This window comes from Spinacia oleracea, chromosome 5 (assembly GCF_020520425.1).
Source record: "Spinacia oleracea cultivar Varoflay chromosome 5, BTI_SOV_V1, whole genome shotgun sequence".
Lineage (NCBI taxonomy): Eukaryota > Viridiplantae > Streptophyta > Magnoliopsida > Caryophyllales > Amaranthaceae > Spinacia > Spinacia oleracea.
The window spans coordinates 117882716-117902004 of record NC_079491.1 but is presented as its reverse complement, the minus strand read 5'-3'; the positions used below and the strand labels follow the sequence as shown (position 1 = coordinate 117902004).

General features: G+C 41.9%; 1 non-coding gene across 1 annotated transcript; it reads left to right on the top strand.

Moving 5' to 3' along the window:
* Positions 1–11335: 11335 nt before the first annotated feature.
* LOC130462270 (small nucleolar RNA R71) lies at positions 11336–11438 on the top strand. The gene has a single exon (XR_008922368.1). It is a non-coding gene; the product is annotated as a small nucleolar RNA R71 (small nucleolar RNA).
* The last annotated feature ends 7851 nt before the right edge of the window (positions 11439–19289 follow it).

Genomic DNA, 19289 nt, shown 5'->3' with positions numbered 1-19289 from the left:
AAAATTTCAATGGTACGCAGACCGTATTTAACTATCCTAAATTTGGCCATACTAGTCACTTGGAGTACCTGCATTACATAAAATATATATTCTATGCATTCACCCATTCGTGTGCTAAAACGAATGGCCCATATTAATATGCAAGTATTTACGTGAATTAATTAAAATTCACGTTCACATAAACGCGTCCTAAAAAGATTAATCAATTTCCAAATTATTAATCCTTAGACTTTATTCTAATTAAAATTGAATTTAATTAAAACAATGCGACCTACGAAAATAATTAAAGATAATTATTTCATTTTAATTTCATTTAGTGGCTCCCACTCAAACCAATAATTATTCCGGATAATTAATTATGAAATATTAAATTAAAACTCGCGGCCCGGCCCAAGCAAATAAAATATTAAATTAAATATCCCGTTAGCCCAAATTAATGCAAATATACGAAGCCCAACGAATTAAACGATTTTTAACAAAAATTCCAATTACTTAGTCGGGCTAGGCTTGCGCCCAGCCCCATGCCTTGCGTGAGGCCCAAGAGCACACGAGCAAGGCTCGCACACCCCAGCCCCATCGCGCGCGTGCACCGCGTCCCCACAGCGTAGCTGCCCCTGCGTGCGTGTTGTGCATCGTGTGTGTGCTGGACGTCGCAAGGCTTGCACCTCGCTTCGTCGCAGCCCCGAAAGCTCACCCGCCTGCCCCTTCCTTGCCCAGCGCGCACGAGGCACGCAGCGTAGCTGCTGCTGCCCGTGTCGAATGCGGCTCGGTCCAAGCACAATGGCCTCGTATGGCTCGACGAGCCATACGTCCACCGTGCTAATGTTCGTGCCTTTGATTTGTAATACGGACCAACTTAATTAAAATTAAATTTAATTCACGAACTTGCATTAATTTTATTTTTCAAAAAAAGTTAAGATTTTTATTTTCGAAAAACAACGATGTTTAATGATTTAATAAACTTTAACGACAATCCAATTTCGTAAAATTAATAAATCAAGGGCTAACCATATTCAAACTTTTAAGAACGATCGAATCAACATTAAATTTTGAACTTTTAATTAATAAAATCCGAAGCTTTAAATCGTTCATAAACAATTAAATTTCAGATTTTTAATAATTTGGTTTAAGTGCGATTAAAATTAACGAAACCATTCAAAATTTTGATCCAATAATTTTTAAAATTAGACACTGACCCATGAAATTATATCCCCTTCCCCAATTAACCGAGTTATTAAACCAAAATTAATTAAAAATCAATTAGGGTTTGCAAATTTTACGAATTGGGGAAAGGCAAAATTAGGGTTTATACTTATCGGAAAAATCTGACATTTTTACCATAGATCAAGAATGTACCCAGAAATATTGTGTTAAAATTTCAAGCAATTCCGAGTAGTTTAGGTCGACCTTTTAATTGAATTACTGTCCGACACTTTAAATTTTTAATGAAAAATTAAAAAAACGCCCAAAAAACGATACTTCGAGGCCTGTTTTCGCAATTCTATTCACATGAGTTGATCTTAGAAAATTGTTTTCCATCAGATTAGGGTTTTAAAAGTTGAAAAAGCGATGATTTTTTATTTCGGACCTGATTATACGCAATTCATCCAATAATTCGTAAAAAATTCCGAAAAATCAACAAAAAATCCAAATTTTCGACAGATGCAAAAATAATAATAATCATGCTAATTCATGCTTTGAATACATAAGGCTCATGATACCACTGTAGGGGAATACAGTTAAACATAATAACATGTGCGGAACAATCCCCAAAGCCAGGAAACATGTATAAAGCACAGATTAAGCAAACTTACATTCGAAGCGTGTTTTCCACAATAATCTATCAACGAACACGAACAAAGAACTCCACTTGTCGTTCCTCTACTTGGTTCACCGACACGATCAGATCCGTCTTGATAATCGTAGCTTAGACAATTGATCAAGATACTTTGCTTTTGGGAAGAACTCACTTTGGAGCCACAAAGAGAATTAAGGTTCTCTATGTCTCTAGGGTTTGAGTGTATGAATTATGTGCTAGGAAAAACATAAGTTTAGGTTATTAGAATAACCTAGATAATAAGCAAGCCAACCGACCAAGGCCTAAGGCCATTGGCCGGCCAGCAAGCCCACGAAGTGTTTATGCGCGCACAACAATGCGGGCCGCGAGTTGCTGCTCGCGTAGTGCCTTGTCCGCGCGCGCCACACAGCAGCGATGCCCATGGGCCAGCGCTGCATTGCCATGCACGCTGCGCTCATGGGCCTTGCGCTTGTGCGCTCCGGCTCGTGGGTTGCTTTCGTATTACTGTAGACACCTACTTTTGTCCCCATTCCCGAAAGGGAAGGTTCGATGATGAGAACATAAATCTCCACTTGACAACGCATCTCCTATAAAATAACGAATCTCAATTCCCCTTTTCATTTCACCCAAAACCTGCTATTTATAGAAACCTGCTATTTATGGAAACATGCTAAAAATAGTAACTGCCGTAATGGGTAGTTGTTAAAAGTGGCAAGTCATAAAAGATAGAAACCTGTCAAAATTAGGTGTTGCACTCCAACATAAATCCTAAATGAGATAGAAATTGCGAGAGAATCCTATTCCTAATACGATTCGAAAATAAGAGTTACGTATTAATTAAAATCCTAACGAGCCTAGAGTTCGTAACGGGCCCAGATGCATTCCATCATAAAATTAATACGCACTAAAAGACTCGATTAAAGTTTCATACACTCCTGATTCTAAGAATCCTAATCTGACAAAGAAACGGCCCAAACCCTATTTTCAACGCCTGGCTCTGGGCGCCGAAATCTTCGGCGCCCAACCCTGGGCGCTGAAAATACCTGGGACGTGTCCTTTCCTAATTCCTCGTGGATTAGAGTTCTACAAATTCTATCTTTCCACGAACTCTTTTCTATAAATAGGGCCCTAAGTTCGACGTGAAAAGAACACAACACACAATTATTATTCTGAGTATTGACTCTAAACCCCTAAGCCTAAGCCTCACGCTGCAAAACTGATCACGCGTTCTGTCGCAATCGATCCAAAAATCGAACAGAATGTATCCTGTCCTATAATTTGAGATTCGTTAAATAAAAGGAGAAATAGCAAAGTCAAAGTGGTTAGTTTTCTGAGAACCGTGACGCACCTCTCAAGGGTGCGTCGTAATGTGTCCCTTTTCCATGGTTTAATTGCTTTCCTCGCCCTTTTATGAACTGTTAAACTAATTAAATTTGATTGTTATATCACGCCTAATAAAGATAATATGTTGGGAAATTGGATTATCATGCTAGGTCCCTTAAAACAATCTAAATCAGATAATCGCGATCGATCTAGTATTATATGTTGCATATTGTTAAAATCAACTCAGATTAGTTTAATAGTTAACGCATGTCCCTTCAGTTATTTATGCTGAGCTAGTAAGGATATCCTGCCTCTGGAGTTATCGAAGAGCGAGTACTCCTCTCGGTACTTATAGTCCCCCGAACCCTCAATCTCTACCTTGCGGGTGTATGTTGAGAGATCCCCACACCAGGGATCACAAGGGAACCTACGGCCGTCGTGGTCAAACATAATTGCACTCCCTTTATGTCACGATAACCGGGTTTTGTCAGTTTTTCTCATTGTCGTTAAAAACTGAATGGCGACTCCTATATTACTAGTCAATTGGGTGTAAACTCACAGGAAATCCAATTACACTTGATTTGACAAAAAGAAACGTCACACCCACGAGGGACAAGGTCACGCATTACCCTCGTGCTTTTTCGACCCCCTCACATTTACGATTAAATTATCCTTCGACAATTTATTTATAATTTCGTACTTGACGATCCAATGTCGTATGATACGATTTTTCGTCTCGCCTAGCTTACGAATATACGCAATACGATATACGATTTCACGATCCAATGTTTAATCGTATAATTATGTTTTTCCGAACTAATTTGCCGAAAAGCTTTTAAATGAATTTCCGATTCATTTAATCCGGTAATCTGTTACGTGTCATTGGTGTGACCTTGTAGGTTCAGTCAAGAGTAAGTTGTGAGCTTAATATTCATTAGAACTCACTGATCGGAAGCATTGCTCCAGCTAGCTGTTCCGATCACTTGATCTCACTGAATTAATTGTTCGCAATTAATCTGAACCTTGGTCTTAGACTTAATGCACCTTGGGTGAAGGACATATTTCCTTCACCGATAATATTTTCCGATACGTACCATGTTTCCGTTTCCGGCATCATCTATGACTTGGATAATATTTATATTTCCGACACGACCCATATTTCCGTTTCCGGCAATATCATCGTTTCCGGAGTATTCATTTCTTTCTTATGACGATCTCAGCTCCCACTGAAACCAAGATCCATCGATTCCGAATATCCATAGATGGAGTATTTAATGCCATTAAATACTTGATCCGTTTACGCACTATTTGTGTGACCCTACGGGTTCAGTCAAGAGTAAGTTGTGGATTAATATCAATAATTCCACTTGAACTGAAGCGGCCTCTAGCTAGGCATTCAGCTCACTTGATCTGACTGAATTATTAACTTGTTAATTAATACTTTCTCTTTGCTTTTGCATCATTTATTCACTATATACACCATACTTCCCAAACATTGCCATTCATACCAATAACAATCATTCCTCAACTTTTCATATTCATTCAAAACCTCAAGCATCATAACACAAAGCTTCACTATCACTTCTAAGGGTGAAAATAAAACAAAGGCTAATAGGCTTGTAATGTGCTCATAAGAAATGAAGGGGAAAGGCTCAAATCGCTAGCAAGGGGGCAAATGCAAACAAAAACATATGAGAAAATAGAAAATAAAGTCCTAAACTAAAAAGAAAAATAGTCACCGAAAGAAATGCCTCTATCGTCCCCTAAAGTAGTTCGGTCGCGGTCTCGGGAAGGAAATAGTGAAATTCGGGAGATAAGAAAGTCAATGCTAAGGATCCATGCCACTCAATAGATGTATTTGTGTTTGGGCTAATTTGAACATGAACCTCACATGGCAGAAAATACCACTCTCTCCGGTTTCAAATCACTAGAGAGAATCGACACCATCATACCACAAGCCAAGGGTTCAAGACGCATGCTACCCAAAGTTCAACCAACTTTCTTAACACCTAAATCCTAGATTCGACCCAAGACATTGAAAATCGTGCAAACATCTACCAATTAGGAATAAAAGCATTCTAGCCTACAAGTTCCAATTTTATTTGCCCAAATCAAGAATATTGCCTAAGGAAACCTAGAAAAACTTGCCTTGACAAAAGGAAAGGAAAAAGAAGAAAAAGAAAGAAAAACGAAGAGAATAAGAAAACACACCAAAAAGGAAAACAAAAAAGAAACAAACAAAACAAACGAAAAGAAAAGAAACTAAAATCAAACTAAAAAAAATAGAAGCTAATATATACAAGTGAACAAAATGGTATGGTTTCAAAGAAATATATGAGAATCACAAGTAGGCAACCACACAACAAAACTCCCCCCAAGCTAGAATTAGGCCATGTCCTCAAGGCCTAAAACTAAACAAGGAGGGGCACAACTACCCATCCAACCAAATGCCCCATATGCAAGATACCCGTCCCAAAGAATGCAATAGAGTTAGAAGGATATTATCGGATGTGTCGTGGGAGCAAGTCCCGCAAAGAACCGGTAAAAACCGAACAAATTCACCAAAGAATCGACGAACAAGGCATTGGTGGAAAGTGGGAACCCACCGCAATGAAACCAAACCACAAAGAACACAAAAAAACAATCAAGAAAAAAGTTAGTAGACAAGGCCAAATTTCCAAAACACACCAAAAAGCTCATCATATATACAACCACTCAAAGTGGTAAGAACACCAACAACACCAACCATCATCAAAGGCATCTCCAAAGCAAAACCCCAACGCGCATATCTCCCCCAAGCTAATCACAAGCATACCATCACATCAAGATGGGGGAGAAATGGAATGAAACCTAAGAAGAAGGACCCGGGGCATGCCCTTTACCCCTCGCATCATGAATCCTCCAATATTCATCCCGCTCAAGACAATGAGCACGAGCCGCGTCGTCGGTGAACGGGGTGAAATTGTAGATAGGGTCCACATCGGGACCCGAAGCGTCGGTATAGGGCGGCCAACCATATTCGGGCACAAGGGGGTAGTTTCCATGGGGTGGCTCTCCTCGGGGACCATCCCAACCACCCATATATCCACTAGGCCATCCGGTGAAATCCTCGGGCCACTCACTAGGCCGATCCACCGGTGGGGTAGTGGGGTACATAGGGTCACCACGGTAGTCACTACCACCCATCATAGTATAGTCATAGGACGGAAAGGAGGGGGGAGTGACACCGGGTTGGGATGGACCCGTCCAATACGGGTAGGTGGGTGTACGCTCCTCATTCCAACTAGGGACGAGCCCTTGTTGGGGAGGGTGATAAGGATAGTTGACATAGGGGGAAAAGTCCCCTTTGTCAACATGGAAATCGCACACCCGCCTACCGTAGTAGGACGAGTCAAAATCGGGATAAGAATCTCTCGTGCGGCTCCCTTGAGGAGAAAGAGTGGCCAAGGTACGAGCTTGGTCCTCTTGGCCTTGCAAGATAGCAGCAAGGGTAGAATGTAAGCCATGTAAATCAAAAGGAGAGGAGGAAGATGACGTACCACCCTCATGAGGGGAAGGCTCCGAGATAGGAGGAGGACCACGGGGAGGACGATGAGGAGGAGACTCCGGGGCGGGTTGAGGAGGAGGAACCCTTGCCTCTTGAGCAATGAATTGAGGATCGCGGGGAAGCAAATACCGCACATTGGGAGTCCAAGAAGTGATGGAGGGATTGGGAAGGATGCACCAATCTCGTTGCTTGACCGACCAGATATACTTGTCATTCTTGGTGGCCTTGATCCACTTGGCATTGGTGAGAGTCCGCAATTCAAGGAACTCCCCTCCGGGAACTTCATCCAACTCTTCTAGGGCGGTCTTGTAAGGATCATTGGGAAGTGCCCTCAAGAGAAGGGTGAGCATACCACCAATAAGGATATCACCACTAGTCGGTTGCCCATCCCGAATTTCAATAATCCGGGTGATCAAGAGCTGCCCAAAATCCAAAACGCCACGATCCTTCTTGGTGGCTAGCCATAAGGCTCCAAGCTCCGGGCTAGACAATGACCAATTAGCTACCTTAGAAAAGACCGCATTTAAGAGCATGCGGTTCAAGTAACGAATGGCGGGGTGATGAAATGAAGATGACTCTGCCGAAGAGGAAATGAACTTCCTCTCCTCTCCCATGAGGTCCCCCCACCAAATGTTCTCATCATAGGAGTCCGCATACGCCACCACCGGGTTAGTGACAAGACCCCGGTTTGGAAAGATAGTGAAGAAATCATTGATCTCTTCATCGGTGAGATTGTGTTGATTATTGAAAGCTCCACCGTCTCTTTCCCATCCTCAAAAACTCGAGGGTGACCCTCTTGTATGTCTTAGCATTCATCTTTACGAACTCCTCAAGATCGAATCCGTCAATCAAAACATCAAGCTCCTTTTTAAACCCCAAATCACGAACGGTCTTCTCATGATGGAACTTTGTCGGGCGGATGGTCCGCTTAGACAATTCTTCAAAATGTGTCCAAGACCTATGTTCCGGAAAGGTAATGCCATAAGTTTCGAACTCCGGCGGGGCTGGTGCCTTGCGCTTGTTTGGTTGGGTGTTGGGCCCCTTCTTGGAACGTTTTGTCATCATGATGAACTACTAGAGAACAAAAACCTACACACAAACAAAGAAAACAACCACAATCCAAAACAAATGGAAAAACTAAGTTAGTAAAAAAAGCTAGCAATCTATCACCAAGACTAACACAATTGAATACCAATACATCACCCAAACTCAAAGCGAACAAGTATACTCCAACAATACTCATCAACCAAAAATAACAATCCCAACTAGAATTCCATCAACATTTCACCAAGAATCGATCAATAGACTAGACATTACAAATATTAGCAATGTATCATGCATAACCAGTCTAGACTATCAAGGAGCAAACACAAAAACCAACATGCATCTCTAACCAAACAAAATAAAAAAATTCAGAAATTCACCCAAATAATATGAACAATGAAATCAATATGCAAAGAAAAATGGAGAAGAAAGGGAAAGAAATCGTCACCCAATAGCAAAGGAGGAAGACAAGATCACCCAAAAGCACACTCCAAAGCTCCAATTGCAACAAAGAATCACAAAATCAAAGTTCACATAAAACCCTATATATTGGGGGGTTTTGAATAAAAATCTGAAATTAATGGTTTTAAAGTGAAGAGAGAGAATGAATTTGTGAATGTGATTGATTTGGAGTGAAATGAGTGAGTGAGATTGAGTAGGAAATGGAGGTTAAAGAGTTTGAGTAGAGAGAAGAGTGGAGAGATGGTAAAGAAATGAGAAAAGAAAGTGAGAAATGAAGAAAATGGGTGCGGTTTTTCTGATAAGCACGATCGCAGAATCGGGTCACCCGACCCGTGCGAGCGCATGAAAATTCCGTACAATGGGATCGAGCTCGATCGCACAATTTTCTAGCATGATCGCACGAACTGCTGGGGAGCTACTGATCCATATTTCCAGTTTTGTGCGATCGCATGAATTAACGTACTGTGCGGTCGCACAGAACTGGATACATGCCTGTTTTAGATGTGCTCAATTAATACACCCTATCTCATCACTTTTATTTAATAAAAAGAAAAATAAAACTATAAAAACAAAAGTTGGTGAGCAAAAACAAATTAAGACTAGAGTTAGGCAACCGGGTTGCCCCCCGGGAAGTGCTCGTTTAACGTCATTAGCTTGACGAATCCCCCCAAAGCTCATGGGGGGACAAGAGAGGAAATGAATACACGGGTTGCCTCCCGGTAGCGCTCGTTTAACGTCATTAGCTTGACGGACCCCCCAAAAGTCAACCGGGGTCAAACACAACAAACCTTGGGTCAACACTAGTCAACAAACCTTTCATGTCCTCCTTGGGCACAAACAACTTACCCAAGTCACCACTTATGGAGTGGGGACCAAACCAAGTCTTCTTAGGCATAGGATTTCCTTGCTTAGACTTCTTGCTCATACACCTCTTACCATTACATGCCGGAGTGGGTGATCTTACATCATCAAGATCCATCCCGAATGTGTCGGGAATGGTGATGACGTCATCATAGGGATCACCTTGAACAAAGGAGCTCTCGTGCATATCCTTCTTCACCTTCCTATCAAAATCAAAATCAAACTTAAGAACACAAGGATTGTTAGAAGCAATAGCACAAGAATGATTGTGCTCAACACAAGCAAGAGTGTCAACTTTCATACAACTTTTCATCTTAGAGCAACAATGTTCATCAATTGCAAGTTTGAAACTAGCCTTGGCGTCTCCCGCTTTCAAGGTGATTAATCCTCCTTGCACATCGATAAGAGCACCCGCGGTGGCCAAAAATGGCCTCCCCAAGATAATGGGGGTATTGGCATCCTCATCAATGTCCAAGACGACGATATCCACAAGGAAAGTAAGTTCGCCACCAACTAGGGGAACATCCTCAATCCTACCCAATGGCAACATAACCCATCGATCGGCTAGTTGAAATGACGTAGCGGTAGGAGAGAGATCACCTAGCTTGAGCTTCTCATAAGTCTTATATGGCAAGATGCTCACACTCGCCCCCGAATCACAAAGAGCATTATCAAATTTTAGCTTTTGAATACTACAAGGGATAGAAAAACTACCGGGATCATTGAGTTTTGGGGGAAAGGAGTGTTGAATTAGAGCGCTACAACTCTCCGTGAGTTGCACGGTCTCCTTTGCTTCACAATTTCTCTTGCCACTAAGAATATCTCTCATGAATCTAGAATAGTGAGGCATTTGTTTGAGTGCCTCGGTGAAAGATAAGGACACATAAAGCTTGCTAAAGGTTTCCCAAAACTTGTGAAATTGATCATCAAGTTTATTTCAAGAAATTCTTTGAGGATAGGGGGGAGGTGGAATTAGGAGAGGAGGAAGAGTAGTCCCCGTCGACTTAATACCATCAATCACACCATCGACATGAGACTCCTCTTCCGCAATATCACAGTCCGGAGACTCATTCCCCTTAGGATCCTCACCCCTAGAACAAGGTGCATCAACTAGCCTAGCATCATCATCTAGAGTCATCCCACTCCGAGTCACAACCGAGTACATTTGTTTAGGTGCTTGACCTTGGGGTGGGAGACTTGTGTGCCCTTATTTCTCTTTAATGGTGCTAGCTAGTTGAGCAAGTTGGGTCTCAATCATCTTCAAGTGAGTGTTGGATTGCTTGAATCCATCCTCAAACTCGACATTCTTCTTGGCTTGCGCCCCCACAAACGACTCCATGAGAGCCTCAAGATTAGACTTGAGAGGCGGGAGTGATGGAGGTGCAATGCCATAACCAGTAAGGTTTGATTGATATTGGTTGCCAAAGGTCCTCGGTCCATTGAATCCGGGAGGTGGGATTTGAGATGCACCATAAGGACCTCCCGAGTTCAAAGGATAACCCCCACTTGAGGAACCCCTAAATTTCCCATAGGAGTAGTTATACCCCCCTCCACCTTAATGGTTGGGATTATAACTCCCTTGGTTGTATTGGCCTTGATTGCCAAAACCTTGAGGTTGACCATAGGGCACTTGACTTTGATAGCCTTGTGCTCTATAGCCACCTCGATTTTGGCTATCATACCCACTTCCTTGGCCATAGCCTTGGTGGGAACCATACATAGGGGGCCCTCTAGATTGCCTAGCAAAATTTTGATTGTTAGGGTTATCATTCCTAGACGTCTCATTTAAGGCATGAGCATACTCTACATCAAAATCTCCTTCATACGAAGGGCCATAATCCACAAAAGACAAATTATGAACTAAGGGGCATGCATTGGGGGAGTGACTATAGTCTTGGAAATTATCGCAAAAGGAAGTGACCAGAGGCATTGTGTCATAAGAACTAACCTTTCTCTTCCCCTTAGTGAGAAGAGTGGCTGAAGGAGGTGGAATTGTAGATGGTGATGGCGGTTGGCTTGGTGTGTTTTCAAGCTTCTCCAATCGCGAGCTAAGCTTCTCTATCATCCGTGCTTGCTCCATGGCGTCGACCGAACCCTTACCATCATCACTCCTACCTTTGCCATCTTAATTCCTTGTGCCTACATGCCAAGATTGATAGTTTTGAACTACATCCTCAATGATTTCCTCTATTTGATCCTCGTTTTTATTCATGATGGGACCTCCCGCGCCCGCATCAAGACTTGTCTTTGAACTTGGACTCAACCCCAAGTAGAATGTTTGAAGCAACAACCATTTAGGGATCCCATGGTGAGGGAATTCAATTTGGTACTCCTTAAAACGATCCCAAGCTTCGAAGAGTGACTCGTCTTGCCTTTGCTCAAAGGATTGAATCTTGTGGCGATACTCCGCCGTCTTCCCATGCGAATAGAATTTGTTTAAGAATGCACTCGTCCCCTCGGTCCAAGTCCGAAGTAAGTTGGGCTTGACCTCCTTGTCAAGCCAATCACTTGCTCGCCCAAGTAGAGAGAACCGAAACAATGTCAACCTCACGTAATCCGATGTGACACCATTGTGCTTGATTGTGTCACAATAGTGTTTGAACTGTTTGAGATGTTCATGAGGTGATTCATTGCTCTTCCCACAAAAGGGGTGGCTTTGGACGAAATTGATCAAGGGGGGCTTGATCTCAAAGTTGTTGGAATTTGTTGTGGGGGCTTGAATACCGCATGTAGCTTCGAATGCCCCTGGTATTCCCAAGTTCTTAATCGGGAGCGCCATAATCTCAAAAACTTGCTCACTCTCTTGTTGTTCCTCACCAACACTCAACGATTCGAATCTGTTATGGCTTGATGAGCTAGACCGTACACGCCTTAGTCTCCTAAGTGTCCTCTCCAATTCGAGGTCAAGAGGATGGAGGGTCCTTTGACGAGCACGCCCCCTAACAAGCATACAAACTCAAGAAAAACCATAAGCAATGCTAAAGAAAAAGAAAGCTAAGCAAAATTGATAGATCAACAACTCAACAAACAACAACCGTTCCCCGGCAACGGCGCCATTTTGATAGGGTGTCTTTCCATCGTTGATAGATCAACACCTCACCAAACAAAATTTATAGAACCGCTAGACTAACCAACTATATGGATTATAGTGGCAAGCTAAGTATAGGGATCGTCCCAAAGAAATGGTGGTTATCGAGTTTAGAGTTAAGCTAGTTCGAACAAGAATTTGGTTTGAATTATCGCTAAGAAACTAAAACTAACAATTGAACTAGATTGAATCAAGGAAGGGAAACGTTAGGGAGTTGGGGATAGGCTAGGGAAATTGGGGGAAATGAACTACCATCTAATAATCATGAATGATGCAACGACATAGCACATAGGGGAATGAAATCAAATGACGTGCTCGCCACCTCTCGGATGGAGCACGCGAAGCAACCTAGCCTATAGAAGAGCTTTCGCATACTCCTAAGCAAGATAAGCTTGCATATAATAGGAACTATCATTCACTTTCATGAATTAGGCCCACAATGTCTTGCCAAACCTAAATCATACATTAATCTAATCCAATCAACTTGCATTTGCAACTACTACAAAATTGGTCATGGAAAATCCTAGCACTAAATCAATTTAATCACATCAATCATTCATCAATTCAATCATCTATTTCCCCTAATTAAGCCCCTAGATTCTCCCCTTTCCCTAACCTAATTCTACTCACTAATCATTCTATAAATCAAGAAATCCATTAATACTAGGCTAGCAACCATGAAATTGAAGGAATAAGAGGAGAGAATCAAAGACTAGAACAATCAATTGAACAATCAACAAGAGAATTAAAGATCAAAGTAACTAAATGAAATCAAGGAGAATTCAAGAATTAAAGGAATTGAAGAACAATCAACAATCACAACAAAAGCAAGAATTAAGAACTTGAATTGAATTGCACAAAATAGAAGACGAGTTTAGAAAAATTACAAATTGATGATTCAATGGAGGAGAGTTTCTCTCTCTAGAACACTAGCTTGAAGAGCAAACCTTCTAAAACTTCCTAAATTCGATTTCTGAAATTAACTAACTAATAAAAATAATGAAAAATGTATTTATATTAACCCCTAAAAATGAGAAGTTTAAACTCGAAAAGGGAATCCCGCGCAGCCGTGCGAACGGGCATACCAAGATGCGATCGCATCGGTGCGAGCGGGCTGTGGTTCAGTGCGAGCGAACTCAGCGAAGAATTTTCTTCTTCGATCCGTGCGATCGTGCCCACAAGCCGTGCGTTCGCACGGGACTGACTTAGCCAAATTCTCAGAAATCCTCATGTGCTCGCACGAAAATTCAGTGGGAGCCCACCAAAAATCCGTGCGAGCGGGCTCTTCTTCTGTGCGATCGCACGAAATCCCAAATAGTTCCTGCATCGTTTTTTCGATTTCGTGCGAACACACGATCTGGGAGCACGAGCGCACAAGCCTGCTTGAATTTGGAGGCAAAGCTGCTGACCCGTGCGAACACACAGAAATTATGTGCGATCGCACGGGCTTATTTCCTGCATTCTTCAAGTGTTTTCCAACATTTTTACCTGAAAAGTTCATAGATGGAATAAGGGGATAAAAAAGAAACAAAACAATACAAAACTATCAAAAAGCATAATAAAATCCTATAAAATCCTAGGCCTAGAACGACATAAATGCCGCTCATGAAATACCTTATCCGATATAGAGTCAACTTTGGTTTATCCAAACGAGACCCTTAAAAAATGTTTGATGGCGACTCCTTCAAAATCCAAAATACAAAGGTTCTAAAGCCGCTCTCGTAGAGGAAATACAAAAAAGTACGAGAGGAAAAAAACAACCCCCTACAATTCTAGCGACTCCACTAGGGAGTTCCTGATTTCAACTTCGAAAATACGAGCATATTTTGAGCAGCAAGCCACTGATCTGCTTAAGTTCGGGATTCCAGCTCTGGCCCCAGGCGCAGGGCCCTGCGCCAGATGCCACTGCCTGCATCCAGCACAGTGACTCACAGTGGGTCGTTGCCCATGTTGCTCAAGTTTTCAAGTGGGAGACAATTTGTTTTTGAATTTCGAAGGACACTCCCAAACCTTGAGAACGAATGTCGAAAAAAGAGCTTTTCAAATACAATATTGAAATGCGATTTTCAATTTTCAATTTCTAGGCATTTCATGCATATTTCGAAAACCATATTTGTGCAAAACGAATTTCTACCTTGCCCAATACGGATGTGTTATACTTTCGGGCTAGCCCCGGGGGAAACAAAATGGTGACTCTCCATACGGTTCCCGACCAAAGTGTGTTCCCATTTCCGTGCCTACCGAAACTTGGCATTTTCTTGACATTCCCCATGTCAAGCATGGAGGTCGTCTGCTGACACAAACGTCCCTTAGGTAGATGTGCAAGTTGTTGCCGGATCCGCCTCTTAGTCGAGTACCTTTTGACACCCAAAGCCGACCACTTGCATCATAAAAAACTTAGACCGACCTTAGGTTGAGAACTCTGCATGTCGCATTCATATCCATGTTAGTGTGACAACATGTTATTTGTGCATTGTGTTGGCGTCTTTGCACGCGTGAATGGCTAACCTCGAGTTCTAGCTTTCCCAAAACCATTAGCCTCCAACTAGGAAACCAAACCTCTAGGAGCATCATTCAAACCTCATGCATCGAAAATCGCCGATTTAAGGCCACTCCATTTGATTCAAAACCTTTAAACACGCCTCACGCACAAATGCCAAATTTAAAATTCAATCCAACGGCGTCATAATGCCGGATTTTCTAGTCCAAATTTGAAATGACAAATTCAAAATTCAATCCAACGGCATCATAATGCCGAACTTTCTAGTCCAAATTTCGAGTTCCAAATTCCAAATTCAATCCAACGGCGTCATAATGCCGGATTTTCTAGTGCAAATTCCAAATTCCGAATTCAAATTCAATCCAACGGCATCATAATGCCGGATTTTCTAGTCCATATTCCAAATTCAAGTTCAATATAACGGCGTCATAATGCTGGTTTTCTTGTCCAAATTCCAAATTCCAAATTCCAAATTCAATTCAACTGCGTCATAATGCCGGATTTTCTAGGTCAAGCCTTCGAACCTCCAATTACATGTTCAAAGCCTCAAGTTCAAATTCCTAAATCCATAATTGTTCATTCGACCATTCAAACCTCATAACCTCAAGTTCAAATGTCCAAACTCATGCCGTCGTAATGCCGACTTTTCCATTCCATATTTCAAACCTCAAGTTCGAAATTCTAAATTCAATCTTTCAAATCTCAAGTCCTATATTCGAAAACATCCAATTAAAAATCCATGATGGCGTAATGCAGAATTTTCGTCATTCAATTTCAAATTCAAAATTCCATGAACAAACACTTCAAAATTCCAAGTCCACAGCGGCATGATGCCGAACTTTCAAAGTTCCAAATCCAATGTCTCAAATCCATGGCTGCGTAATGCCGGGATTTTCAAAATTCAAAGCCTCATACTCTATAAAAAAATGCATCTTTTCCATTTCAAAGTTCAAACTCCGAATCAAATTCAAATTTCAAATTCATCTTCAAACTACAAAAAATCCTTGCCTTCCATTACTCCCAAATACAAAATTCCAAAACGCTTCTTAAAGGGTTGAAATCCCCCTAAAATATTTCGAATTTTAAAGGGTTGAAATCCCCAAAATACTTCGAAATCCAACGAGTTGAAACTCCCCTAAAATACTCCAAATTCTACTTCGGGTTAAAATTCCCTTGAAATGTTCCAAAATCCAATGGGTTGAAATTCCCCTAAAAAATTGACAGGTTGAAATCCCCTTGAAATAATACAAAATCCAATTCCCTTTCAATCTGGTTGAAACTCCCTTGAAATAATACAAAATCCAACCTCCTAAAATATTTCAATGGGTTGAAAATCCCTTGAAATAATACAAGTCAAATTCTCAAATGGGTTGAAATTCCCTTAAAATAGTCCAAGTTCCAATAGGTCGAAATGTTCCTTTTTCGATGTTCCAAGTTCTAATACAAGGAGAAATCCTCCACGAAAGAATGAAGCTCCTCTCAAATATTTCCAACGGGTCGCAAATCCCGAATACAAATACAAAATCCAAAATCCCGAATCTTAAGAGTGCCGCTTAGAGTCATGTCTAGGTCTCATTCATTGCATGTATATCATATCATGTGTCGGGAAATCCAAATTCTAAAATCATGTCATGTGTCCTAACTAGGAGTCCCAATATCCTGTGGATTCGCCGAAGAGGAAAAAGGTTGAAGATAACTCCATCAGCCCTAGCCTCCCTTATATCCGGCATCGAACAAGCAGTTAGTTCGCCTTCTACAAATCAAACTTCTAGTCCCTTTCAAGAAACAATTCAAATGGCCGCCATCGGTCAAATCACTCAGCTTATGGCCGCCGTAGCCAACCTCAATAACAACCTGGAGAATGTAAGCAACCGTTTTGGTGTTTTGGTGCAGGCCGCACCCACGGATGACCTAACCATGAAGATCGAAATCCTGGTTAACAAGGTTACCAATCAAGAAAACTACTTCGACACTTTAATGGAGGACAATCTCAAGGGAAGGGAAAACTTACCAGACAAATTCTCTGGCAATGACATTCCGAATTCAAGTCAACTGACAATCCCAAATATCACCTCAAGAACTTCAGAGCTACAATGGCCATTAAGGGGGTCGAACCTGAGCTGTACCCCGTTATATTCCCCATGTCCCTAGAACCAGTCTGCCAGAAGTGGTATTACTCACTCAAAGAGCATCAAACCAGTACTTGGGAAGCGGTTGCTCAAGTATTTATGGAGCAGTATCAAGCCAATATTCAACTTCAAACTACTCTGCGAGAACTGGAGGTTCTCAGGCAAGGGCCTCATCTCAACTAGTGGAGAGAAATGGCATCCCAAATGGTGGCTTGACCTTCCGAGAGAGAATTGGTCAAGATTTTTATAGCTGGGCTCCTTCCAAAGTACAATACTCAAATGAAGTACCTAGGCCTGGAAAGTTTCAAGAGAACATATGACATCAGAGTCGATATAGAGGATGAACTGATGAAAGCACCAATAGCACCAACTCCACAAGCTGAAAAGTGGAAGGGTAAGAAAACTGAAGCAACACACAAGGTCCACGAGGTTAACGCCCTAGAAGCTCCTCAAAGTCCAAAGCCAAGCAACTTCAAGAACAACAACAATCAACGCAATTTCCAAAACAAGCCTCAAAGGGTCTTTACCAACCTCGGTATGTCCTATAGTGATGCCTTTGATAGGTTGGCCGAAAAGCAAGTTATCACTCCTATCGGTCCTACACCAGACCCGCCAGTTGACCAAATGTCCAAAAGCTGGGGCCCTACATCATATTGCAAGTTCCATCAAGGGAATGGACTTGACGTCGAAAGCTGCTTCAAGCTCAAGCATCTAATCCAAAACATGGTCGACAACAAGACCTTGCCCTTACCTCCGGAAGCCAAGCAGTCTCCCTCGGTGCAAGCTATCTCCTATGATTGTGAAGATGAAGGAGAGGATTTTCTATGCAACCTAATCTCTACAATATACAAGCCAGGCTACGAACTTATGGTTCCAAGCTTCTACCATCTCATTCCAAATGCTCAAAACTAGGTGATCCCCGAACCCAGGGTAACCACTAACATTAAAGAGAACATTTGTCCCCTTGCCACCCTGAAGGCTTTGGGCTTCTCTGAGTACGATCTCATGCTAACTACCCAGCAAACCATCAAATTCCAAGGCATTGCATACAAGATCTTGGGGGTCCTCGATCTAGTCTTCTCTTTTGAGACTTACTACAACAATGCTGAATTTCTAGTAATCGACGTGCCTGTCAACTTCGATCTACTATTTGGAGAACCTTGGTTCGAGGAGCTATTGGACGGCCCTGCCTGTCTCACCCCCAAAGGTTCAAGCATCCATGAACCCTCCGTCAAGCATACACCTGCCCTGCGTCAAGAAAGGGATGAATGCATCCAAGGGTACTACTACAGATGGAGAATCTTTGCTCGTACAATCAAGCCTGAGCTGCCTAAGGGAAAAATGTTGAGAATGTTCCTCTTAGGGCTCAACACCTCATGCAAAGGCTGCTTTCCTGCATTTCCCGACAGCACGTGTAACCAGGTCTCTCATCAAGTCTTGCAGATATGTGAATGTATCCCCGCCTATGATGATGACGATGGTGACGAAGACGTTTAGGAATACCCCGAGTACTATCTCTATGATTAGTGTCTTTTGTTCAAGTCCTGAGTTTGTCTCTCGATTTTTGGGTCTAGTGATGAGTCTACGAGTCTAGGGCTAGAGTCTTGCATCAATTAAGAGCCTCTAAATGCCAAACTTTAAGTTAAATTTGTCAATGTAATGATTGCTGATTTCAATAACACTTCAATTTCCTCTTAATCTTCAAGTCCAAATTCAAAACATACTTGTAATCCAAACAACTTTGATTCATAAGAAACTGACCTTGAAATACTAAAAGCTATTGAAAATCATGAAAATATGACGCCCATAATTGAGGAAACAGAAAAAGTTAACCTTTCTAACAACAGTGATCAAAAATTAGTTAAGATTTGTTTGACTCTAGCTCAAGCAGAGCGGGATGATCTTATCAAGCTACCTTTAGAGTACGCAGACGTCTTCGCATGGTCCTATCATGATATGCCAAGGGTTGTTCCAAGCATCGGTCAACATATAATTCCCTTCATCCTAGGTTCAAAACCCATCAAGCAGAAACTCCGTCGCATGAAACAGGACGTTTCCCTAAAAATTCAAGTAGAAGTCTCTAAGCATCTAGAGACTGGGTTTATTCGAGAAGCCAAGTATTCAGAATGGATTGCAAATGTCGTCCCAGTTCTAAAGAAAGACGACATAGTACGAATGTGTGTTGATTACAGAGATCTTAACAGAGCCAGCCCTAAAGACGGTTTTCCATTGCCTCATATCGATATCTTGGTCGACAACACCGCAAATCATGCCTTACTCTCTTTCGTGGACGGGTATGCAGGCTACAATCAGATTCCCATGGCAGAGGAGGATATGGAGAAGACAACATTCATCACTCAGTGGGGTACATATTGCTATACAGTTATGCCGTTCGGACTGAAGAACGCGAGGGCTACATATCAAAGAACAGCCACAACCATCATGAGTGACATGATTCATAGGGAAATCGAGGTATATGTCGACGACATGATTATCAAATCCAAAGAGAGACATGAGCATAGCTCAGTACTTCGAAA